We start from the raw sequence: 26,991 nt of genomic DNA on the forward strand, positions 1-26,991 counted from the left end.
TATGTAAAGCACTTTGAATTACCATTGTGTATGAAATGTGCTATATAAATAAACTTGCCTTGCCTTGCCTTACCTTTATGACCTGAAGATGCAGTATTGCACTTTATCTTTTGTGAATATTTGCAAATCTCCTTCTGAATGTGTTTGATAGCTGATTCGACGTCTGATGTGCCAAGTTACCATTGTCTCTGACATATTCCGGAGACCAGATACATGCACGCCTAAACATGTATGGCTGAATTCCGGCATTTACGCTGTCGATCATATTGGTTCTGATTAGTTGTTGCTTTAGTGGTCTGACCACGATGAGTGAATGATTTGTGAAGACATGCCAACGAATTTCTGCTCTTTGATGATGCATGAATGATAATAAAATGGAAGTATGCCATGAGATAGGAATTACTCGCTGTATGACCTGATCATGGTGGAATGCCTTACGCTGGTGGTAGATAATCTGATGAATAGGGGAAGCGGTGCGGAGCCTACCGCTAGGAGTCAGAGGTGCACCGCAACAGTGGTGCTAGCGATGAGAACATGGAAGTACGTCTGGAGTAAGAAAATGCTGCGTTTTATGGATCGTGTAAATGCGCCCTTGGAGGCGCTCTGGGAACCTCATCGAATGTTGTACCGAACAAAGTAAATTCTTTCACAAGGCTTGGTGAAGGCTATAATAACCCGTTGATACGCATTTGTTTGCACTCGGGAGTGACGTCACTCTGCTTACATTTAATATATTTGCATTCTGATATATGCATGCATGGATATGCGATTAATGTTAACAGATTATACGTCTTTTCGAAGATCTAAGTGTTCGACGTTGATATCCGATCTCTTTTGCATGATAGCAGTCCTCCAGAAACAGCAATTTGTTTATTTGTGCCGGAAGTGCGGATGACAACATGCAATATAAAAAACGGGATTTCATACCTTATTATGAAATAGCAATCACCAGATGAATCCAGTTCGGCCTGCTTGGGTCAATTGTCCGTGACAGAGTTCATTCTATAACATCCAGTAGCACTTTTGTACGCAATTATAAATCTTGATATGTTCTTTATGTTTACATAAGATCTCGCCTGGAAGAATTACACTTCATCGTTGTTCTTTGACAGACTATGCAATCTGAGCAGCATTCCCATTGTAAAACTGTATATTATCTTATATATGAAGTCTTCTAAACAGAATGAGCCCATCTCAAATCCAAAACGTTATTTAAATTTTTTTTTTTTCAACTTTGTGATGAACAGGTAGCATGGCAATGGAAGGTCTAGACCGATGACTAGATCTGAATGCATTTGATGGATATGCAAATAACTTAGCTTATTTCTGATGGAAGCCGGCTGCTGCCTGGGCCGATGATTTTGCAAGATTCGCGGGGTGCGTGCTCCTTCTGCGCCAGGTCGTGCAATGCGATTGAGAGAGCTCTCCTGAGTGAATGAGATATGGGTGAAGATCCGGGTTTGCTGGTTGTTTACTCCCCATGGGTTTGATGTTGGCAGAAGTTGAGATGATTGCAGTGTTAGCACACCGAAACAGCAATGTGATAGATTGTGAGCGGACTTATAAAGCATTGGCTTGCGTGCGATTGGCTAGGAGTTACCCAGCTAATGATGTGATGATGTGCACCTGCTGGTCTTCCTGCTAGAACTATGCTCCACTTCCATTTACTCTCAACCTGCTGTGAAAGGATCTCGCTGCTGAACACTTCACGACTAAACTACACAATTACTGGTGAGTGAAATGCAATAATTTACCAGCTAGTTGCCAAATATATTCACTTTAGTCACATAATGTGAAATTTGGTTGCAAATGCGAGAGACATCCTCTCATTGTTGTAGAGGGTTTTGCATTGAGTGAACAATCGATCTTGGGCTTTAAGAATCTATATCAAGATCGTTCAAATGAAGATCGCGATTAATCGGAAAAACTATATTTTTACCCACCCCTAATTAGAACTGATTGGAACCCAGAACTTATTGAGCTAGAGACTTTCCCAAAAGACCAATCAGTCTTTCTGGCTAATACTTGCAGACCCATGTATGTATCCACTGACAAACAAAATCCTAGTAGAGTGTGAAATATAGGCTACGGGTCAAGTTATCAAACCATTATTTTGCAAAATATTTATTGGAGTTCATGAATTGGTCATCAAAAATGACTATTGATCAAAAGAGTAAATGATTGTTTGAAATTATCTGCACATAACCTAATTAATATTCATGAGTATAGACACTTTGTGACGTCCTCAGTGTATAAAAGGAAAATTATTTATTTCACCCAAAGGGGCACTTGGGCAAAGGGGCAGTGGCTCGGGCCACTATGGCCATCCTTGGATATGTTTTTGCACTATGACGTCCCTGCTTAATTGAAAAATTAAAACCAAAAGCCATAAAAGGCAAAATGAACAAGAGCTCAGCTAACAAAACAAAAACTACGCAAAACAAGCAAGAACTCACCAAGCCATAAAGACATCAAATAATGCAAGACAAACAACAGGGAAAACATAAGGGTTATATATACATACACAGTACTAATTAACTAACTAGAAATATGTGCCACATGGACAGGAAACAGGAACAGGATACACACACATTTTAAATAAGAGTTCTTTGAACAAACCTTGCAAAATAAGAGTTCACACATAACACTATATCTGTTACAGAACCCCCTCCTATGGGTGGGTTGACACCCAAATCAAAAGAAACTGGAAGAGTCCAAATGGGCAGAAAACAGGAGACCACAGGGTATATAGTGTGGGTTGAAACCAAGGGGAACCAGAAGGCATCAGCGGGAGATTAGAACACTGGGAGGGAAACGTAAAGCAACCAGGAGACCTCTAGGACTCCAACGGACAGCCAAACAACCAAGGTGGATCAGGTGAAGCAGCAAGCAACCATAGTAAGTCAGGCGGATGATCAGGAGACCAAGAGTTACCTGGTATAGCAGCAGGTAACCACCTGGAATCTGGCGGATGTTGAGGACACCAGGGCAGGCCGGGAGGAGGACCTGGAGACCGGCATGGACGAAGAGACCAGGGCAGAGCCAATGGAGAGCAAGGTAGCCCAAGCAACCAGGGTGAAGTGGGGGGAGCGGATGGAGTGACTGGAGACTAGCATGGACCAAGTGACCAGGGGGGAGCCACTGGGGACTCGGAGGGTGGCGCATCTTGGGTCTTGAAAGGCAGAGCCACTGGGGACTCAGTGATTGGTGCACCTGGAGACCCAGTAATTGGGGCAGCTTAGGAAACAGTGGTTGGGGTAGTTGGGGAAACAGTGATAGGGGCGTCAGGAGGTTCAAATAAATCAGAGTTCAAGGCACGAGGGGATTCAGAGGACTCAGAGGATTCAAAATTCAAAGTACTTGGGGACTGAGAAAAGTCTCAGGGGACAAGATGGCTGTGGACGTGGGCTTGCTGTCTGTGGCAGGCGTGGACGCTAGCTCATGGTCCTTTGCATGTGTGGATGCTGGCTCGATGTGTGTGGGAGTCGTGGATGCTGGCAAGTGTGAATGCTGGCTCGCGGTCTGTGGCAGTCGTGGTCCCTTGGATTAGCAAAATTGGGACCGCCGTCTCTGGCCAGAGAGCACTCCTCAGATCATACTCTGCCAGAACTGTTTTAGTAACAAACTGCAGTAGCAAAACACTGCCACAGTCCAATGGTACCAGTTCTTTAACAGTCCTATTCAACCCACACCAAAACAGAGTCCTTAGTGCTCTCTCCCCAACACCAGAGCGATAGGCCAGCCTCCAAAAAGCTAAAACTTTATCAAAAAATGCAATGTTTTCTGCTGGGTTCATCTTAAGGTCTGGCATTCTGTAATGATGAGGGTCTGGGAAGTAGGAGATTAGAACCCAAATGCAGTATGTCTATTAAGTTAAATTAAAGCAAAAAGCCCTAAAAGGCTAAATGAACGAAAGCTGAGCTAAGCAAACAAAAACAAACAAGCAAGAACTCACCAAACCACAAAGACATCAAATAATGCAAGGGAAAATATAAGGGCTATATACACAGCACTAATTAACATGTAGAGACAGAGACATGTGCCACATAGACAGGAAGCAGTAACAGGAAACACAAAATAAACAAGCTAATATCAAAATGATAGTTCACACATAACACCATATGTTACACCTGCATGTAACACATTACTAATTACTTGCTAATTACTATATATTTAGATAACATGCATTACCTGTAATTCAATACCCCCAGCACTGTGTATAAGTGTGAATAACTTTCATATAAACCAGATGTGAGATCAATAAAGTGTTTTCAATAAAGTGAAAATTGAAACCATTTTTTCTTTTAGTTTTTCTTTTTTTAGTACAACAGGAAAACATCACCTTTAACTGAAACATGATTATTTGACTCTCTTCCTTTTGTTTCATTTTTTTTTTCTCCATGGGTTAACTCTTAAGTGCCACTCAAGCAGTGCAAATTTACATCTATTAAAACTAGTGCTAGGCTTAACAAGCCCATCAAACACAATTTATTAAAGCCACCATATGTGAACTATTTGGAGTGACAGTAACAGTTGACTCAAATGGTGTGCACTAATGTCCTCCTAAAGAGAAGAGCGAGAAAAAACAACGACTCTGCACAGCTGGAGCCGTGTCAAGCATCATTTGCTTTTTCACATGATTTATTTGATTTTAATATCTCATATCGAGGGCTGATTAATTTTGATCATATGTTAAAAACGATACATACTCCATTAATTAAAAGTTTTCTTTGAGTGGTTGGTGCAAACTTTCATTGTATGGATCAGCCTTCGACCATGTGAGATGCCTGCATGTTACTTCATACTGCACGCATATGAGTTTAGTCCAGAGCTGCTTTGAGGCTTCAGGCTGTGAATTGTCCATCGATTTTGCTTTAAAGCTCATCCGAGGACCTCTTTGTCTTCCATTCATCCTTCAGGGCCTAAATCCAAATTTAAAAGCTGTGGAAAGTGGATAGCTGTCAACATTTCAGGTAATCTCTCACTGGTCCACTCTGCTTTATGGTGTTTGTAATATGTTCTGTATTTGGCTATGACAGACTAACCTTATACGAAATATGGCAGGAATGCATCACGAGTGACATCCTTATAGCACATAAGAAAGGCAGGGGCAGACTGTGGGTCATTGTGTTTGCAATCTGAGGCCTTAAGTGTGGGTTTGACATTAGGCTAATGGGCCTTCACATTCACAGTAAATAGTCAGGGCATTTTACAAATGAAACAATAGACAAAACATTTGCACAGTATTAGCTATTTCTTTAAGTACTGCTCTGTGAATTAATATTTAAAATATTAATACAAATGTTTTTTTAAACATATACATTTTCTGTGCTTAAAGGCAGATGTTAAAATTCGGCTGAACTTTACAGGCCTAGAATACATACATCCATACATCGAAACACTTTTTAACACTGGCATTGGTTTGGATCAGGTACAGACAAGCAAAGAAAGGCCTCAAGGGCAACTGGAATGCTAAACTGTAGCAAGCAATGCTTGGTTTCCTGCATGAGTGGTATCTTCAGCAGAAGGTCTTATTTCCTACATCATTAATTGCTGAATAGATTGCCTGTTGAATTCTTAATGTGTTGCCAATGCATGTTCTACATCAAAGCATTGGCAGCGAGTAAACTGGTCAGCCTTCAGTCACTCGGCCTTGCTGTAGCCTCTTTGAAGGAAAGACTCCTGTTTATGTTAACACTTGAAATTGCCATTGTTTGCAACACCTGACACCCCTTTTGGTACATAAGAAAACAGCCTTGATCATTGTAGAGATGGCAACAAATGGCTTGCACATGTAAAAAATGTGGCTATCCAAAAAGCACCATTTAACCAAAGACCCTGATTTGGGTTTACCTGTAGGAGTCGAGCACTGCAGAATCCATTTTAATGCATAAGTAGGGGGCTTTCGGTTTAATTCTTAGTCAGTGACTTTGCATGTTTTAAGCTTTATGCAAATATTATTGGATTTTCAAAGGATTTGATGGATTTTCTCTGGATTTTCTAACACAAATGTTGGCAAAAAATAGAGTGAAATATCTGCTTCTTTGTGTGGAAGATTTGCATGCATGAAATATTTTAATGAAAGCTTCCCCCATCCTCACACGAGAATAGGATTTGATTTCAAAATATCATCATTTTGGGGGGATTGGCATCATATACAGAGGGACCTATGTGCCATTCTACTTTTTCAAACATTTAAACACCAACCTTTAGTAACTTTAGCACATTTTTCTGTTATTGAATAGAAGCTCATAGCTCACACATAGGCAACATTTGGCAAGGCATGAAATAAATAAACAAATCAGAAGTATACAGAACAGGGTACAGAAAGTTTCAGAAATGAGCAGAAATAAACAAAATATCTGTTCATATTGTGTCTAAGATTTTGCTTAAATAAAGACAGACTCAGTTCACCTTCCTCAATACTTTCAGACATATAGTACAATTAGCATTTTGGGGATCTTTAGTTATGCACTGTAAGAGGAGAGACTGTACAGGAGGTAGATGGGCCTCCGTTTGGACATGACCCATGAATATGAGCACTAGACTCTCTGCAGCCCAAGAACTGACAATCAGAAATATAAGACATTCTTTGGGATCTCTCAGCCAAATCTAATTAGTAGTTTCATGTCAACTCTGTCACACTGATGATCATAAAGGCAGGAATGTCTATATTTCTCCAGTTCTGTTTCAAGTCACCATGAAACACTGAAGCATTTGCAAGCTGCATTAATTATGTTATTTCCAGGTTAAAGGGAATTTAATGAGAGAGAGAGAGTGAGAGAGAGAGAGAGTATGGCAGGATCATAAAAAGTGGGTGTTTCATACCAAAATTGAGATTTTTACCATCAAAAATCCATACATAAAGGATTAACTGACAGGGCATGCAAATCACTAACCCTTTTAAATGACGCCAATGCCACCAGTTTTAAGAATCAGAAACTATAGAAAGAACATAGACTTTAAGCATTGCCGGGGCAACACCAGCCCCAAAACGCTCTTGTAAAAAAATCAAGCACTGTCCCGACAGGGCAGTGAACTGGATCTTCACCTCACGCTGTACACCAAGAAGCACAAATATGCCACTTGAAAGTATACAGCTTCCTAGTTGATGGAGCTCTAGCATTCAGAACGGTATCAACCACAGCGAGGGAAAATCCATCATTCAAGAGCATCCCATACCCATAACTTTCACAAGTCTTGCAAATGCTTCCCTGAGCCTGTGACAACATGTCTGTTCTGACTGGAATCACCCAAAGCACTTTCTCCAGGATAGAGTTGAAAACCATACTTGAGATGGCCAAAACGGCGCCACTAACAGAAGCCAAACCCGATCCTCCCGAAATGTCTGCTGAACTGCATGCAGTAGACTGACCAGAGTGGACAGTGTGTCTCGCTTGAAGCCAACAGATCCACTTTCACTATGCCGAACTTTCTCCAGATTTGTTTCATAATCTGAGGATGTAATGTCCACTCTCTGGGCATCAAGACCTGTCTGGACTGGAGATCTACCCCCAAATTCAACCGGCCTGGAAAATGCAAGGCTCATAGTGACTGAAAATTGTCCCATACTCACAGTATTAATTAATGTGCCATGCCAGCCTCAGCATGGAATGAGAATGCACTCCTCCCTGGTGATTGATATAGGACACCACTGCCCCATAGTCTGACCGGATAAGGATATGGCTGCCCTGAACCTCCAGGAATACAAATTTTAATGCCAGCAGTACCATGAACATCTCCAGACAGTTTATGTGCCAATATTGCGGCTGGCCTGTCCAGAACACATAGGCTGAACGACCCTCGTATTCAGCGTCCCAACCCCTGGAGGAGGCGTCTGTTGTTATGTTAACTTTGCGGTTACACACCTGTCCCAACAGAACACTCGACATCAGAAGGCGGGTCCGTTTCCATGGTAACAGAGTAGCACCCACAGTAGCACCCACGCGTCACTTTGATGGGACTTTAACACTTTGAACTAAACACTTTGGAGTTCATCCAGAACTGAAAAGGTCTCACATGCAACATGCCCAAGATCATGATCCCCAAAAACTGGTGCTTGTGCTTGAGTGTCAGCATTCTGAATTGACATTTCATTAGTTTGGAATTCAAACACTGCCATCTTTTTTCAGGACCAGAAAATAACAGCTATAAAACTCTGAGAAGGGGGAATCTCCTCTATTGCCCCTTTGTCTAAGAGAGAATGAATTTCACTCGTTGAACACCGGTGGAGTTTGCCTGAATTGAGTTACGTAACCCCAAATCAATCAAATCACTTTATTGTCACACTACCATGTACACAAGTGCAACAGTAGGTGAAAGTCTTTTGTGCAGTTCAGAGCAACATAGCAGTCATGACAGTGACGAGACATATACCAGTTACAACAAACAACATATTACACAATAATAATATACAATGTACAGTAAACAATTCACACAATATAGAATACACATACAATAAAATAAATAAAGAGTATATAAAAATATATATACAGTGGTTGAATTGAGGAGAATATAATTATGACAGTGCAGTGTGTGATATAAGATTAATAAAGTGCAGTGCTGATTATTGATTGTGAAGTGTTCAAAAGTCTGATTGCTTGGGGGAAGAAGCTGTCATGTAGTCGGCTGGAGCGGGTCCTGATGCTGCGATACTGCCTGCCTGATGGTAGCAGTAAGAGCAGCCCATGACTCGGGTGGCTGGAGTCTCTGATGATCCTCCAAGTGAAGGGAGGGAAGGGAAGCTCACCTCTGATGATGTGTCTGGCAGGTCGCACCACCCTTTGCAGGGCTTTGCGGTTGTGCCATACCAGGTGGTGATGCAGCCAGTCAGGATGCTCTCTACAGTTCTGGTGTAGAACCGTGTGAGGATGTGGTGGTTCATTCCAAACTTCCTCAGCCGTCTCATGAAGAAGATGCGCTGGTGAGCCTTTTCACAACGGCCTCAGTGTGGACGGACCATGTGAGTTCCTCAGTAATGTGGACACCGAGGAACTTGAAGCTGCTGACTCTCTCCACTGGTGCTCCATTAATGGTGATGGGGCTGTGTTCTCTGTCTTTCTTCCTGAGGTCCACTACAAGCTCCTTGGTTTTACTACAGGCTCTGGACCCTGAAGTCTGCATTGCAATGTAAACAAACATGGCTATGGTCACAGCCTATCAATAATTACATTTATCTCGATAATAATATGATCATTATAAAAGCTATATAAACACATATGTTCGAAATATTTGATAATCTAATAACACATTTTTTATGTAAAAATATACGATGATGTTTTGTATAAAAAACTAAGAATCTGAAATAAAAGATTGACACCAGTAATGATTCATAGTTTCTTTTTTTTCGCAATGCTTCATAATCTTCCCTCGTCACAGATTTTACACACGCAAACTCTTTAGCTAATTGCATTTATTTACAATTTTATTTCCACAATTTCCACAGAACAAGATGTCTGCTTTTAAAAGAAAACAGTTGACAGATGAAAAAGAAATATTACAGTGAATAAATACAGAGACATATTTTCTCAATCTCTCAAAATGTTTCTCAGCCACTGCTTCATCGCCTGCACACACAACACCAAACAAAGTGGAGGAGTAAGCTCTTCGTGCTGGAGGGCTACCAGCAATTTTACCCCTACTGGACATCAGGTTTCTTTTTTTAACCCTCAATGTCATACCCCACCTGCATCTCCCACAGAGGTCTAATGTTTGAAAATGTTTATAACAGAGAAGCTTGTTGAGGACATCAAGAAAAACGTCGCAGAACAGCTGGAGAAAACACCACCTGGAGTGAAAGGAAAGCTGGCATAGTGAGTTCTTAATATTGCAAATGAGATTGAGATTAATGTAATTGAGCTTATACTGTAGTTTTGTGTGACATACTCACTGGTTACACTGGATCCACCACTGGCATCCACCACTACGAGGGACTTGGGATCTCTGGGTCCCTCGTCCTGTCCTTACTGGCCCCTTACTATTGATAAGGCACTCCACTGATTCCCTGCAATTCAGGATCAATCTTATGAGAGGGCTGCTGGAGGAGCACAGTTCAACACAGTATCGGTGCAGTGGGGGCCATCTTGCCTCACACAATTTCCATTCAGAAGTTTCTCAAACCACATCCTAGGGTATGGTACTTCACATTATGCAGACTCAGGAAATTTTAAACTTACAAGTGAATAACACTCCTTTCAGCATGTTTTTGTTCCCTCTCCATGGATGAATCAGTGTCGAAGTGGAAGCGCAGGCTAGAATTTCATAAATGTATCCCTGAAAAAAGAAACAGATTTCACATTACTATAACTTTTATGTGACATGCACACTGAGTATTTGCAAGACATGATTATTTATATCGGATCCACCACAGATATTCACCATTATGAGGCGCTTGCGATGTCTGTTGTAATGACCTTACCACCGCCTTATGTGAGGAAGGATACTGGAATACCAGTTATGTAACGGTTACCCTGTCTTGTTTCACTGTTCCCTCTTGTTTACCATTTTCGTCACTTTTTGCATTCCTTAGTTTTCACTTTTGTCCCTTATGTAACTCCATAGTCTCTTTGTTAGCGTTCGTGTTTTCCGTCATTGCTTTCACCTGTCCCTCGTTAACTTGCCACTTGCCTCTGTTTCTTCCCTCGTTATCTTGTTTGGTGTTCTGTTTGTTCATTGGCCCTTAGTTCTATGTTCATGTATATATATCCTGGTTTTTGGTTTAGTCCCTGTCTTTCGTTGATTGTATGTTAACGTGAATGTCAGCGTTGTATGTTCGCTCGTGGTTACCCTGTTCCCTGTCTGTTCCGTCCGAGGTTACCCTGCTGTCTGTCGTTTCAGGTTTACCCTGCCCACTGTGGATGTTCTCTGCCCAGTCACTCCTGCACCCCTCCTGTATGGAGCTAAAAGAGTCTCAATAAAGATATATGCACACACATGATTCATACATGCACACACAGGATTCATACATGCACACACAGGATACACAAATGCGCACAAAATTCACAAATGCACGCACAAAATTTAAAAAGCACAGAAGATTCACAAATGCATAAAAAAATCATAAATGCACACAAAATTCATAAATACACACACAATTCAGAAATGCAAACAAAATTTACAAATGCACACAAGATTAAGAAATGCACAGGACAAGATTCAGAAATATATTTCTGATGCACGCACAAATATATCTTGATTTACAAACTTTTTGCGGTCTGTGAACTTCACTGCATTTGTGTGTGAATTTTGAGACTCCCTGACTTGGCTCGACACACAAATGCCTTTTTTAAACAAGGAATGATCTGGAACCAATCAGATATCTCCCTTGTTTTAGCCAATCACGAGAACGCACCCCACGTGGGGATTGAGCCAATCACATGAACGTGTTCACACAGCGCGTGCATGTGGTGCGAGTGCGTTCACGGTCATTGTCACTCAGTTGAGACCTCAACATGGCTTCTGGCAACGACAGGGAGCGGTAAGTATAACTTAACGTGTTTAGCTAGTTATAGCCCTGTTATGAGATGTTGTTTAATTGTTAATGTTAACCGGTTTATTTGTGCAACTATCAACATAAGCTAGCGAGCTGAGCTAGCGAACTACGCTAGCACGTCTGCATGCTAATAGGGTCAGGCTAACCTTAGTATCTTTCCATAAAGTTGAAATTCTTGTGAATTAAGTGACTGTTTGACAGGGTCTGTCACCCCAAGCTGAGGTAGCAGCTCCCGGGCCAATAACTGCACAAAAGCCCGAGCTGCTACCTCGGCTTGGGGCGACAGACCCTGTCAAACAGTCACTTAATTCACAAGAATTTCAACTTTATGGAAAGATACTAACGTTAGCCTGACCCTATTAGCATGCAGACGCGCTAGCGTAGTTCGCTAGCTCAGCTCGCTAGCTTATGTTGATAGTTGCACAAATAAACCGGTTAACATTAACAATTAAGCAACATCTCATAACAGGGCTATAACTAGCTAAACACGTTAAGTTATACTTACCGCACCCCTGTCGTTGCCAGAAGCCATGTTGAGGTCTCAACTGAGTGACAATGACCGTGAACGCGCCCACGCCCGCAACACATGTCCTGTGCATTTCTTAATCTTGTGTGCATTTGTAAATTTTGTTTGCATTTCTGAATTGTGTGTGTATTTATGAATTTTGTGTGCATTTATGATTTTTTTATGCATTTGTGAATCTTCTGTGCTTTTTAAATTTTGTGCGTGCATTTGTGAATTTTGTGCGCATTTGTGAATCCTGTGTGTGCATGTATGAATCATGTGTGTGCATTTAAATTATTGAAATTATTTGAATTATTTATTATTTAAATTAAACGAAACACAAAAATATCTGGTTTCCCTACAAATCTTTTTGTCTTTCCCACATCAGGCAGTTCTTCGAGTATGTTTAATACTGATCAGCCAAGAGGAAAACGACGATTCTCGACCCCTGCCCCTTGCATTGTGAAAAGGACAGACTTTCATATTTATGTCCTTTCGGAACCCAGTCAGTTAACACCAAAGGGGTCAGAAGAGCTAGAACTTGCCCATGCTGGCCTTGGGAAGAGGATGTTAAGTATACCAGACCACTTGAAACACGATGAGGTGATCAGTATTAAACATACTCGGGAACTGCCTGATGTGGGAAAGACAAAAAGATTTGTAGGGAAACCAGATATTTTTGTGTTTCGTTTAATTTAAATAATAAATAATTAAAATAATTTCAATAATTTAAATAATGTCTCAATAACAGTATAAAATACACTAACGCTTATTCATTACTGTTCCAGACACCAATATTAAATGTGTCAGAATAATATTATTCACTGTCAGTAAAGTAAACATGTGTCACTTAATAAACAATACATAATGCTTTATCTATGTACCAAAAACTTTGGAGGACTGATTAATCTTTTCTTAAGCACCAAATGTAAATTTGTATGTGAATTTCTGCTTTAGCAACATTCTTCACCTAAACATTCATGCCAATTAAGCTATTTGAAATAAAGTTTGGGACAAGTTCAGCACCTGCATGGAACACCCCCCAAAATAAAATTAGTTTTTGAGTTCAGATTCCCAACCCTACCAGAGAGAGGGCAATAAGAATAGTTAGATGAGGGACTATGGTCTCTCTTTATACTTTACTAGCAAATGTAGAAATACTAAGTTAAATGGATCACCTTCTCATAGCCTGTCTCACCCTACCATCGCTAACCGGCAGAGGAGCACTGCCTCCAGCCCTGACTGCTGCTGTACTCTCTCTCGGTGCGTTTGGAGCCGAGGACAGCTCCCGGGCCAATAACTGCACAAAAGCCCGAGCTGCTACCTCGGCTTGGGGCGACAGACCCTGTCAAACAGTCACTTAATTCACAAGAATTTCAACTTTATGGAAAGATACTAACGTTAGCTTGACCCTATTAGCATGCAGACGCGCTAGCGTAGTTCGCTAGCTCAGCTCGCTAGCTTATGTTGATAGTTGCACAAATAAACCGGTTAACATTAACAATTAAGCAACATCTCATAACAGGGCTATAACTAGCTAAACACGTTAAGTTATACTTACCGCTCCCCTGTCGTTGCAAGAAGCCATGTTGAGGTCTCAACTGAGTGACAATGACCGTGAACGCGCCCACGCCCGCAACACATGTCCTGTGCATTTCTTAATCTTGTGTGCATTTGTAAATTTTGTTTGCATTTCTGAATTGTGTGTGTATTTATGAATTTTGTGTGCATTTATGATTTTTTTATGCATTTGTGAATCTTCTGTGCTTTTTAAATTTTGTGCGTGCATTTGTGAATTTTGTGCGCATTTGTGAATCCTGTGTGTGCATGTATGAATCATGTGTGTGCATATGTGAATGTAGTGTGTGCATTTATCTTTATTGAGACTCTTTTAGCTCCATACTCCTGTGTTAAATCCAGTATTTCTAGTTTGTGTTTTTCCCATCGTGGACCTTTGCTTTGTGTTTATTTATTTAGTTATTTGCAATAAAACCGCAACTGGATCCTAATCACCTGTCTGCCTTCCCCTGTTTCCACACCACATCATAACAAGTTCCACATTCTCCCAGCAATGTTACAAGACCTGTGGTACTGTGGGGGCAAATAGGATGAGCAAAATGACCAAAGAGAAAGCAGAGTAGTAAAGTAGGAAGATACTCAGAGCTGTTCAACACTCCCTTTTGTGTTAGCCCATGTTTTTGTGGATTACCCAATCCTGAAGCCTTATTGAGACTGCAAAAGAGAAGGCAATGTAATTGTTTATTCATATTATTTACTTACATCGCAATATTTTATAATTCTTGGTAAATTTAATTAAAAAATGTCACATTTAATTTAATGAAATCATTTATGAAAATAATTTACCATTATTTTAATAACACTGAATTGGCATATGTATCTAACAAAGCAATGCTATATGATAATAACTCTGAATTCATGTATGTCTCTAATAAAGCTGTTTTATATTTTACATCACATAAGACTTTTCCCTTCATTGGTGAAACATATGAGCAGCTAATCATGAATAAAGATAATGTCTGGCTTCATTGCTGTAATATTGTGTTCAATACGATTATCAGTACCAATGCATTCCTATCATAACTTGCTGAAAAATACATCCTATGAAAAATCCTAAATCAATACCTTTTCATCAAAGTGAGCATGAGTGAACACAACAAAATAAACTGTAATCTATTTGGCAATGCTCTTCTCAGCACATTGCAACGTTTAAAGGCAGTGAAAGGGCATGATGGCATTGCTCATTACAACAAAACTAATGCCTTAACAAATTACAAGACTGTATATGTAGGACACACATCTTTAAGTCATGTGTCTATTACAGTCTATGCATTTAAAAAAAAAGGTTTTGAAGTGAAAATGAAACATAACATTTACTCACCAATATTTAGCCCTCCTGTGTGTGTCAGCTGTAAAACACCATGAATCAGCCAAATGTAAGGCTCCAGTAAAGTGAAAATAATGGCAACATAAACTGTTGGTTAATATGTATATTATGGTTTATAGGTATAAAAAATATTTAAAGATTTTAATTGAAAATAAAGCTAAACGTATCCTAGTTTACTCACCTACACTCTGTTCTCCTGTCGCACCAGCTGTGAAGAGTCACGTGACTACAAAATGCCTTGTGATTAGCTTGTTGCACCAAGACAGTATTTGCATATTGTTACACTCTAAAAAATAAAACATTGGGTCAACAAAAAAAAATATGTTAACAGTTTCCACTAGAATTTCTAAGTTAAGACTGCTGGCAGAATTACATTAATTCAAAGCAATGTTTTGAGTATGGTGAATTACCTTTTAGGCCACAATAAAACACATTTTTAAGTAACATGAACTTAAAACATTATGTTGAATCAACTTAATTACTTGCATTCATGTTGAAAATTATTAAGTTCATGTTACTTAAAAATGTGTTTTATTGTGGCCTAAAATCTTCTTCACCTTACTTAAAACATTATGTTGAATCAACTTACTTAATAATTTTCAACATGAATGCAAGTAATTAAGGTGAAGAAGATTAGTCCACAATAAAACACATTTCTGAACTGAGGCTAAGTTTTTATCAACTTAGCCTCCTGCGAAACACAGGCTATCGCAATGCAATGCCTCCTGAAGACATTTGGGTCTTTGATCAAGAGAGTTGGAGATTTTTGATGGGACAATAAGGACTTCAGAGAGGAATTCAATTTTTAAAATATAAACAGACAACATTAATGATCACTTTTTTCCACATGATATTCAGGCTTACCATGTGCTGTGTCTGCTCTTCTGTCATGACCTTGAGAAAACTTCTTTAGCCAAGCTGAGCTGGAATCCCCGTAGCTACAGAGCCTTGCTGTCTCTGTGAAGCAAGAAGCAGTTAAAATCAAATGATTACAACACAATCTGAGGAACATAAGGATGGTGTGTGTGTTTGTTTGTTTGTTTGTTTGAGGATGCCTGAGGGAAAACAGCAAGAAGATGACAAACACCTTCTGAAAGGTTGCTATAGTAGGTTTATTTAGAGGCATGAGGGGCTGTCAAAACCTGGCAACCGAACAGCAAAAAGAACAGAAATTCAGATTGTTTAAATTAACAGTAGCACTAAATCCTTAAAGGGATAGTTCACCCCAAAATGTAAATTCTGTCAGTAATTACTCTCCCTCATGTTGTTCCAACCCCGTTAGACTTTCGTTCTTCGAACACAAATTAAGATATTTGTGATTAAATCTGAGAGCTGGATCACTCCTCCATAGGCTTCTAAGAGATTGAAACTTGCCAGCCCAGAAAAGTCATTAAAGACATCGTTAAAATAGTCCAAGTGACTACAGTGACTCAACCTTAAATTTATTAAGTGATGAGAATACTTATTGAGCGCAAAAAAAAAAACAAACAAAAATAACGACTTTATTCAAGTATTCATTTCCTTCTCTGTCGGCTTCGAGATTTCACGTAGTGTAACAGCGTAGAAGTGCAGTAGATAGACAGTAAAAGAAAGCTCGGCACACAGACTGTAGGCCTACTGAAGGCCCTTGCACAAAGTCCGACATTTTCATAGCCTATACGTTTTTTCGGATTCGTAATTCGGTGGCTCTGAATTGTCAAAACACCACTCAAACACCATTCAAACTGCTATCTACAGATAAGAAAAACGTAGAAAATCGAACCCGATCCAATTTTTTTTTAACGAGGGACTAAAGTTTCCGCGGTAGTGTGCAAGTGTGATTGACATAACGTCGTATTTATTTTTTAACGTGCAAAAATTTCAGCCGCAAATTTCGGACTCAGTGTGCAAGGGCCTTTAAGGACTTCCAGATTTCGGTATTCGGTTACAGTAGGCTATCATCACAAACAGAATCCTGAGCGATTGCAAATATGTGTATTAATTAAGCATAAAATTACTTACCATTCACCACGCGCTTCAATGCATTTCAGCTGTAGTCACTCGTCTGGCCTTGAACATGCGCGCACATGCGGGAAACTGTGGGCCGTTTACACGTCATCAAATTGTATTTTACATTAACAGAACTTAAATTTAAATTATTTTTTATTAACTGAAAATGTTAAACTCTGACAACTCATGATTGTATATTTAATCAATAGGCACAATTTGTGTGTCATCCAAGCTCAATAAGATAACAATTACAAGTAAAAACTGTAACAGTATCTCAGAACTTGATTTTTTATTTCACAACAATATATATATATTTAAGTAATGACTAAAGGTCCTCTGAATTAGTTTTTAGAGTGTACATTTAATTTCATTAAGTGCACAAAAAACTCATGCCAGTGGGTGACAGTCAGAAATATGGAACGTACGTGTGAAATCACACTCTGGACAAACCAAAATAACACTTTACAATATGTGTGCATTAATAAGCATTAATTCATGCTTAACTAATGCACAGATAATATCGAGTTAATGTATGACTCATGATTAACTAAGCCATTCATTAATGATTGCCACATCAGCAACTAATAAAGGATCTGTCTGATTAATATATTAAGTCATATATTAATTGCTATTAATTAAATGTGTCATAGTGGATTCATTCTCTAACAATTTATTATATAATCTAATAGTGTTAATTAATGTGTTATTTACCACAATGAGCTGAAGCCATGTATTTGAACTTCCACCCAATACGGGTGCACAAATATGCATTAATACATGCTTAATTACTATATTATTACTGCAAATTCATGTGTTAATTACAACAATTACTTAATGATGAGTTAATAGTCATGTGCCTCAACAAGTAAAGTCATAACATAATAATATATTTGCAAACCATTATGCACGATGAGACACTCTCACAGACTGTCACTCAAGTCATCAGTGCAGCAACATCAAGATTTTTGTGAAACACTTTCTTCGATCCACACAGTGAAAAAAATTATAGTTTCATCATGCAGTGCCTTAATTTAACACAAAGACAAGCTGATATTTCAAGATTAAAGTCACAGCTCCAACTTCAGGCAGCAAGCTGATGTAAGTTTTGGCTCTAATTCTAACATCATTTTCAGGGTGATAATGTAACTAGGCTCTTATGACATAATTTTTTAAGTGTACATTTTAAATCAATGCAGCAATATATCAGTGCGCTTTGTCCCATGTCCCGCATGTCATAAGCAGTATTAATTTACTCCGCGCCCTTGCCCTTCAGGCAGATTAACTGTATAAATCCATGTAAACATCCAAGTTGAGTGTAAATCACTGCGATTGACAACTGGAGTGCAAACAGACAGCATTTCTGCATGTGCACAGCGATGTGTGGGGGCACGCATGTGTGAGATGTGCGGACGCGAGGCAATCGTGGCGACAAGAGAGGCTGTATCCACAATCGTTCACTCATTCACTATTTCCTATATTGAATGGCAGTTTGTGCACTATATCTCAGCAGTAAGTGAACGAAATGAGTGAATTCGGATGAGAGTGTCGGAGCTCTGGGGCTGGTGCAGAAATGTAACATATGAAATTAAAAAATACTTGGGCCTTGTAATTCTTATTAAAAACATATTCATTAAACAAGTATTGTTTTTTTTTTTACTATTCTTATGTTGGGTTTGACAGTGGAGACTTTTGACCATGAGACTGTGTAAATGTTGTTTAAAGTGCTGAGAAAACTCTTTTTGAGAACTCAGTCAAGAACTGTTCATGTGAACTTGTGAAACTGGTGGTTTGCACCCTAAATGAGTTGAAAAGAAATGAACTGAATTTGAATTAATTTAATTTTTGAATGAACTGATTTGTGTTTGTTGAAAGATTTTGTCATGTTAAATGAGCCCCAGAACTGGGAATTGAGTATTTGAATTTCTGGGATTTTTTTGGTTTCCGGTTTTTTTGTTTTTTGTGTTGGCATTTGTGAATCATTAATGCTTTCCCCTCACTGAATATTATCTTCCTCAAAACTAATAACAGTTTATATGAATTGAGCCTATTGCTGTTTGTGTGTTAATTCTTCATCCACATATTAAGGGTTCCTACACTTTTTTATGTTTGAATCCTTTGTATGGTTGACTGACTCAATGAAATGTAGTAGGTTTAAACACCTGCTTGGCACCCCAATCAATTAGGTCAATCTGTTACAACACATTTAATCAAACAAAGAGTACATTTAAAAATCTTTATGTTTTGTCTGTATATATGTTATTATTTTATTTGAATCCAGAAATTATTTGTTAAAAAGTAATTTACTACATTCAGAATGAAATAAAACATTTCAATAGTGAAGGAAGCAGTAAACTCCTAGCTCGTACATCTTCCCAGTGGTGGATTATGGGAAATTAACCGTCATCGAGTGTACTTGAAATGTACACTTGAAATTAGAGTGCATTGTGGGTAAGAATGAGTGAACAAAAGTAGGGAACGAGTGGCTCACTCAGACACTCCTACAAAATAGTGCACTATATAGTGGATAGGGAATGTTCCCCGTCTGTCGCTCACTTCGATGTTGTGTCAAAGGAGCGACACTAGGAGTCTCTCTTGAGGGCCGAATATGCCTCTGATCTATGAAAAAAGGCCAATGGGAATTAGGCAGACATTATTTGCATAACCCGCCCATGGACATACGGGTATAAAAGCGGGCAAATACATTGAGTACTCCTTGCAACAGCCCCTTCCTGGCGAATTCCCCTGAGGAAGGACCTTCTTTCTCAGGGACGGGGCATGCTCTGGCACCTGCACCCAGACCTCTGGAACCTCCACCTCTGGCCCCTGGATGGGACGCGGAAGATCTAGCTGGTCTACCACCTGCCATCCTAGACACGATCAGCCAAGCCAGAGCCCCTGGTTCTTCCCGGGCTGAAGACCCACAAAGGTGTGCAGTTAAGTCAGTGCTCCTATTCCTGCAGGAGAGGTTGGAGGGGAGGCTGTCCCCGTCCACCTTGAAGGTGTATGTTGCTGCTATCGCGGCCCACTACGACGCAGTAGACGGCAAGTCTTTGGGTAAGCACGACTTAATCATCAGGTTCCTAAGAGGTGCCCGGAGGTAAAATCCTTCCCGGCCAAGCCTGTTTCCCTCCTGGGATCTCTCAGTGGTCCTCGCGGGCCTTCAGAGACCCCCCTTCGAGAATCAGTTGGACTCGGGCCCCTCTCTCTAAAGACTGCGCTGCTGATCGCGCTCGCCTCCATCAAGAGGGTCAGGGACCTGCAAGCGTTCTCTGTTAGCGACACTTGCCTGGAGTTCGGTCCGGCAGACACCCATGTGATCCTAAGACCGCGACCGGGCTACGTGCCCAAGGTTCCTATCATGCCCTTCAGAGACCAGGTAGTGAACCTGCAGTTGAGTCAGTATCGTCCCGTGTCTTCTCAGGTCCGAGCCGGTAGAACTCGGTAACACGCTGATAAACTGACCTGGTGGATCGCTTGATCCTAGTGCCCTTTCCCTCGGTCGAGGTAAAACTGTGCGCTTTCTCTCCCAGGAGATTCCATATATTCGGATCCCTGGAGGACTCCTCCCTAGCCCTATGGATCAACAATTCGGCAGAGGAATTTGCTGATTTTAAGAAGAATTTTTCAGCTCTGTAGGTCCATACAATGCAAGTGAATTGGGTGGCAAAATTTTAAAGCTAAACAAACAAACAAACATAAGTCAGCGTAAAAATAATCCACAAGACTCACTTTCACATTATTCTTGTGTTTTTGGCGATACACATTCACTTTAAAGTGATAGCTCAGCCACAATTTAATATTCTGTCATCATTTCTCTACCCTCATGTGGTTCCAAACCAGTGTGAGGCTTTTTATTTTGTGGAACACAAAATATGTTATACAGAATATTAGGGACTGAGTCTCGGTCAGCATTCAAAAAATGTGTATATATATAAATATATATATATATATATATATATATCCATTCACTGAAAGTAAATAGTGACTAATATCTCCATATTGTGTTGCATGGAAGAAAGAAAGTCATATGGGTTTGGAACAACATGATGGTCAATGATGACAGAATTTCCATTAATAATAATAATAATAATAATAATTCTGTAGTACATGTTCAATGTGTATTATGTAATGGAATATAGGGGAGTTATATCTATTATGTCATTTGTGAAATCAATGAGTTATTACATTTCACATTTCCATTTATGCATTTGGCAGACGCTTTTATCCAAAGCGACTTACAGTGCACTTATTACAGGGACAATCCCCCCAGAGCAACCTGGAGTTAAGTGCCTTGCTCAAGGGCCCAACAGTGGCATCTTGGTGGTGCTGGGGCTTGAACCCCCGACCTTCTGGTCAGTAACCCTGAGCCTCAACCACTGAGCCACCACTGCCCCCTCAAGTTACTACTTGAGTACTCTTTTAAATGGATACTTTTTTACTCTTAATCGAGTAATTATTTATGTTAGTACTTTTACTTCTAATTGAGTAATTATGTCTTTGAAGTAATTGTACTTGTACTTAAGTACAGTTTTTTGCTACTCTACCCACCTCTGAGTGGAGGCGCATTACTCAGTCTTCACTCTCTGCTTTCACATCTCTAGCTCTCTCACTCAAGTGAGGGAGCATTACCACGGTGTGTAGCATTTATGTCGGAGCTGATATTAGCTATCGTTGATGTAATATAACTTTATATACATTAGCCACATAGCTTTATGTGGCCTGTCTCGTCATTGTTAATTACAAGCAAAAACAAAACTTGGGAACAACATTTTGTCACAACAGTACATGCCCTGTCCCCTCAATCTCTCAAAAAGTTAACACTGTATTAGCTACATCTCATACCCTCAATATATGTTAACTAAATTATGTAGCTTGTGAACTTCGCTAGGGGGCAAATAGCTGGCAAGCAACTGAAACTAGAGCCCTAAAAATATATTAAATATATAGGAAGCTAATATGTATAGTTAATACACGCTAAATCTCTTTGAGTGAGGGGTGAATATGAATTTAGGTACAGATTCTGCGTTCCATTCAAATCGGATGTGGGATATTCCACTTAATTTCTCTGATCTCCGACTAAAGGCATTTCCATGCTAGATGCTCGGAAGATGATGTTAAAGGAAACAAATATGCAATGATCCCATTAGCATAGCTAGTGTTTGACTGTCACCAGAGATATATCCTAAAACCCAATTCAGAAACAATTTGCAATGCTAGCATTTGTACTACAGGTGTACGATTATCAAAATAAAAAATCCCATGGCACACCATTATCCTACATAACCATCATTGATAGTTTTCCTTTTCAAGAACTTTCAAGTCCATGTTTTCTGTCTGTCTTAGTAGCGTGAACTCGTAATGTTTGAAATTTGGCTATGCAAAAAACACAAGTAACATAGGTCTGCTGTATAATTAAGTCACAGATGCTAAGAGCACTAATTGAATAATGATAAACCAACAAATTTGTGTCTTTTCCAATTAGTAGATTTTTTCTTGCAAATTAAATGACTATAAGTCACACTGGGTAAAAACCGTGTTGTTGAGAGAGAGAAAAAAACAACAACACGTAAGTCAGACTTTGTCGACAGAGGTTGGATCCACCAGGCACTAGGACCCGGGAGCTGCCGTCCAGCCTCCATTCAGATGTCAAGCCCGCTATGAAGATTACAGTACCCCAGAATCTGCACATAGTATCACTGTGTTTTTTAACTTGTTTAACCTGTTGATACGCACCCCCTTTTTGAGCACAAACTATGAAAATGACATACCTGAACTTAAATGGTTGTATTTTCATTGAACAATAATGTTATGACGGACAAAATATTTAAACTTAAAACTTTGTAATGGAAAATATACTGAATTGGCAACTTTAAAACTTCTACCATCTCTATACCTTCAGTAAAATACCAGAAAAAACTGTATTTATTTATTTTGAAGAATTTGATCATTTTCCATGGCACACCTGACAATCTTTCACAGCACACTAGTGGGCACTTTAGATGGGAAATCACTGGTTTAGGTAGTCAAATTGTATTACAGAAGATTTGGCCGACATCTCTCAGACAGCCACAGTTTCTTCTACTGTCTCCCATATTCACTTTGTTGGAGTGTTGGGGGCGGGGAGGGTTGACAGCTGTTAACAGTAACAAAATTTTTTAATTAGGAGTCAAGTTACTGGTTTCATTTAAAGCAGGAAGTTTTACATCCAATCAAAGTAATGATGTTAACAAATAAATCATACAATGCATAGGCTATTTAGTGATAGCCCTGCAGTTGTAGTCTTGACCGGATTTGAAATAAAATCCAGAGTCCTCTTTGTCTGAGACCGAGACAAGGCCGAGTAAAAATGCGGTCGATTCTGAGACCAAGACCGTTCTCGGGTACTACAACACTGACTGAAGAACAGAAAATCTGAATCAATGGTGCGAAGCAAGCACCTTTATGGAGCTCATGACGTAGCTCCCTAAGGGCTTCGCTTTACCGTCATCAGCTAATAAATTGGCATGATTTTATAAGGGCTTCAGACCACGTGACACTCAGGGCGTGTCCCAAATGCGACTACACAGCTCGAGTTCCTACTAAAGGGAACTAAAAATATTAATCGCAGAAATCGGTGCATTCAAATTCCCGGCCCTAATTTTTCTGCTCAGCATCAACTAATTCCACATAATGGTTTATACAATTAGCGACCTTTAAACTTTTATGGAGGAGACAATAGAATCCCAATAGAATCTGAAATGAGACAGTGAAGAACTTCCTCCTAGTTCTCTTTTTCTTTGGGCTGTTGGTGGCTCAACGCATGAAAGAGGGCAAAAACAGTCCCTCACCACCAGATCAAAAGTTGATTAGGTGGGTAGGCAGCTGTTAAGAGGACCTGTTTAGGACCTGTTAGTTTATTTGTGAGGCAATGGGGGCAAAAAATATCTGTTAACACATACATTTTATGAAACATCCATTGCCTCGGAAAGTAGAACACCTGTGATGAAAATATATACACAATTATATTTAATAACTTTTTTTTAAATAATTGCTCAGATGTTCCATTAGTGTGTATGTAACATTGTAATTAAAATGTAAAAATAATGAGCAAAATGTTTTTTTTTTTATGGAGCTGCTTGTATTTATGCATTGCTGTTTTTATTGCTATTGTAATTAATTATAATAACAAGTAATATCTGCATTAAGGACAAACAGTCAAATGTGTTTAGTCTTAAGATAAACAAAAGGAAACATTGCCATAGCGATTTTTACGCATGTGTCATCAAAATTATTGTCTTTCAACATTCTCAACATTTAGAGGATTACAAAATCTTGTCAGTCATTTGATTTTTTCATGTGTTTGAATGGAGCAAAACACAAAAGTGGCTTCAATACGAATATGTCTTATTACATTTATATTATAAATACAGTATAGTAGTAGCCTATATATATATATATATATATATATATATATATATATATATATATATATATATATATATATATCATACAAATAAATATATATATAATTCTTCACAATATATCTGGGTTTGTATTATGACATTTTTTCTTATTATTATTAGATTAGTGGTCTCAGATTTTTGGACCTCACTCTTTATATTTGTATTAGGGCAGTCAATTGGTTAAAAATGTATGCAATAAAAACGATTGATTGTAATTAATCACATATGAATATAACTAAAAGGCATTGCTATTGTGACAGACAGGTAAAGCAATGAATAGACCAAAAATTGGCCAAAATATTGTTAGATTTTTATATCAATGAACATAAGCCTGTCACTGGCATACAGTAGAATTTGTCAATCTCTGTCTGAGGTAGACCTGGGGGCTGTAAATTATTTTTACATTAAAAACATTTTTTTGTGATAATTAATTAACCACATTAAAGTGTTAAATTGACCACCCTTCTGTTTACAAATGCTTTACATAAATCCTTGAAATGTGAACCTTTTTCATCACATAAAGCTTCTTGAATCTCAATTTACGTTGAAGCTGGCATTAGCAGATACTGTGCCAAACCCGAGTCTCTCTCTGTGAAGGGTCGCTGTACACTAGGCAGGAGGTGAAGAACAGCAAAGCAATTGTGGTGAATTGAAGTGTATTTACCCTCTCCTATAGAGAGCATCTCAAAGAGCTTAATCACGTTGTGTTTTATTTTATGTCTCCATAAACCCCTCCTGAAGTACAGGTGAACTAAGTCTTAAGAAACACAGGTTGTTGAAGTAAGATGGTGTTTTGGATTAGCTGTGAGTGCCATATGGCTGGAAACATTCTTGGACACTTAGTGATTGGATGATTCAGGATAGTAACAGATAACAGTCAATGTACAAAACGATTGGGGGACACTACAGCAAACTGATCTCCTTACACCCAGTTTTATTGTACATTTAAAAAAAAAAAAAAAGTCTGTTCAGTGGTCACTTTCTTAATAATAGTATGAAATAGAAAAACCGTAACAAATCGTACAAAATCTTATGAGTTGGCTTGTACAAAAATTAACAACTTTTACAAAAATGTTATGATATTATTATGATTTCACCTAAATTTAACCCCTAAACCAAAGTTAAAACTAACTTACGCAAACCTTAAACCCAGCCTTGATTAATAGGATGGGTTAGACTATTGTGTACCATGGAAAAAAGAGAAACTTTACAGTTTACGAGTGGTCTTATGATTTTTTAAAAGTTTTACCCCTACCTCAAACTTAACCATAAAGTCTAAGCCCTTACCCAATACCCAAACCCTAAACCTAACCAAGATTTTAATTAGAATAATTTTTTTGGTGAATGGCGTGAAGCCTCCACACGCGCCATATCTCCGTGGTAACGCGCTCAACAAGCCACATGATAAGATGCTCGGATTGACGTCTCAGACATGGAGGCTGCTGAGATGCGTCCTCCGCCACCCGGATTGAGGTTTTTTGCCTCTCACAAAGAGGACTTTTTATGACAAGACAAGAGAAAATCTTTTAAATGGAGCTGCCCAAATGCCTTTCTCCAAATATGTTCTGTCCATATTTACCAGACTGCAAAAAAAATGCACATTTGTAAAATATTTTTATACACAATTGAAATTTGTTTAAATAGCACAAGCATTTGTCAGCAATGTAGCATACTACTGTTTAAACCAATTATCATTGCATACTACCAATAAACTATGCAGCTTGTGTATATCCTCAATGTGCAGTATACATTATGTACAGTATATTCAAAATGCAGAAATGAAACTTTCTTGGGTATGTTCAGAATTTCAAACTACCTAATAATTTAGGGGAAATAAAGTAGCATGCAGTGCAATACCTAGGTGTGTGACGTATTCATTGTGTACAGTAGACACAAAATGCAGAATTCAAACATTTAAGGTCATGTGACAACAATGCAGCATATGTAGCAATGTAGCTTTCTTTCATTCTTAGTAAGATAAATGCCCCTTTTCCTTCCTTTGTGCTGTCAGTCTATCTTTGAAGCAAAAGTCTTCATGCTGGCAGTGGTTATTTACAACTGGCAAATCTGCATTTCTCATACAGATCTGTCTGCCACTGATTTTAATATCAGTGATGTTTCCCACGATACCTTTTGTTTTATTATGCATTATGAATTTCTCCTTCTCGCCCTTCATCTTCTCATATCCCTATCCCCACACTGAGGATTATGAGGCCAACTATTTTATCAGGAGGGGCGAGATTTATCATTTCAATCTCATTTCAATAAATAAAATAATCTCTCTTCTCTTAGAAGTGACAGCAGCTAATGCTATTTTGTCATCATTAGACTGAAACTTTGCAGACAGAGAGCTCAAGTGATTTTGGAGCTGTGGTGTAACTTTGATCTTCGTCATGTCACTGTTTCGATTGTACCGCACACTTGGATGGGCATTTTATATTCTGCTGATGTCAAAGTATATTCACAGAGACCTGCGGTAAAATAAATGTACAGAGAAAACCACTTTAATGGCATTACACTTTTTTTTTGTATTTATGTGATTTTAATGGTCCGTGGCAAATCACCACAGTAAAAGGTGATATGACGACCTTGTTTCAATGCTTGTTTCCTTAATGGTCCTTCGTGCTTGTGCATGTATTCTTTTATCTCCCTGTCGGAA

Source organism: Xyrauchen texanus, chromosome 30, assembly GCF_025860055.1.
Source record: "Xyrauchen texanus isolate HMW12.3.18 chromosome 30, RBS_HiC_50CHRs, whole genome shotgun sequence".
NCBI classification, from domain to species: domain Eukaryota; kingdom Metazoa; phylum Chordata; class Actinopteri; order Cypriniformes; family Catostomidae; genus Xyrauchen; species Xyrauchen texanus.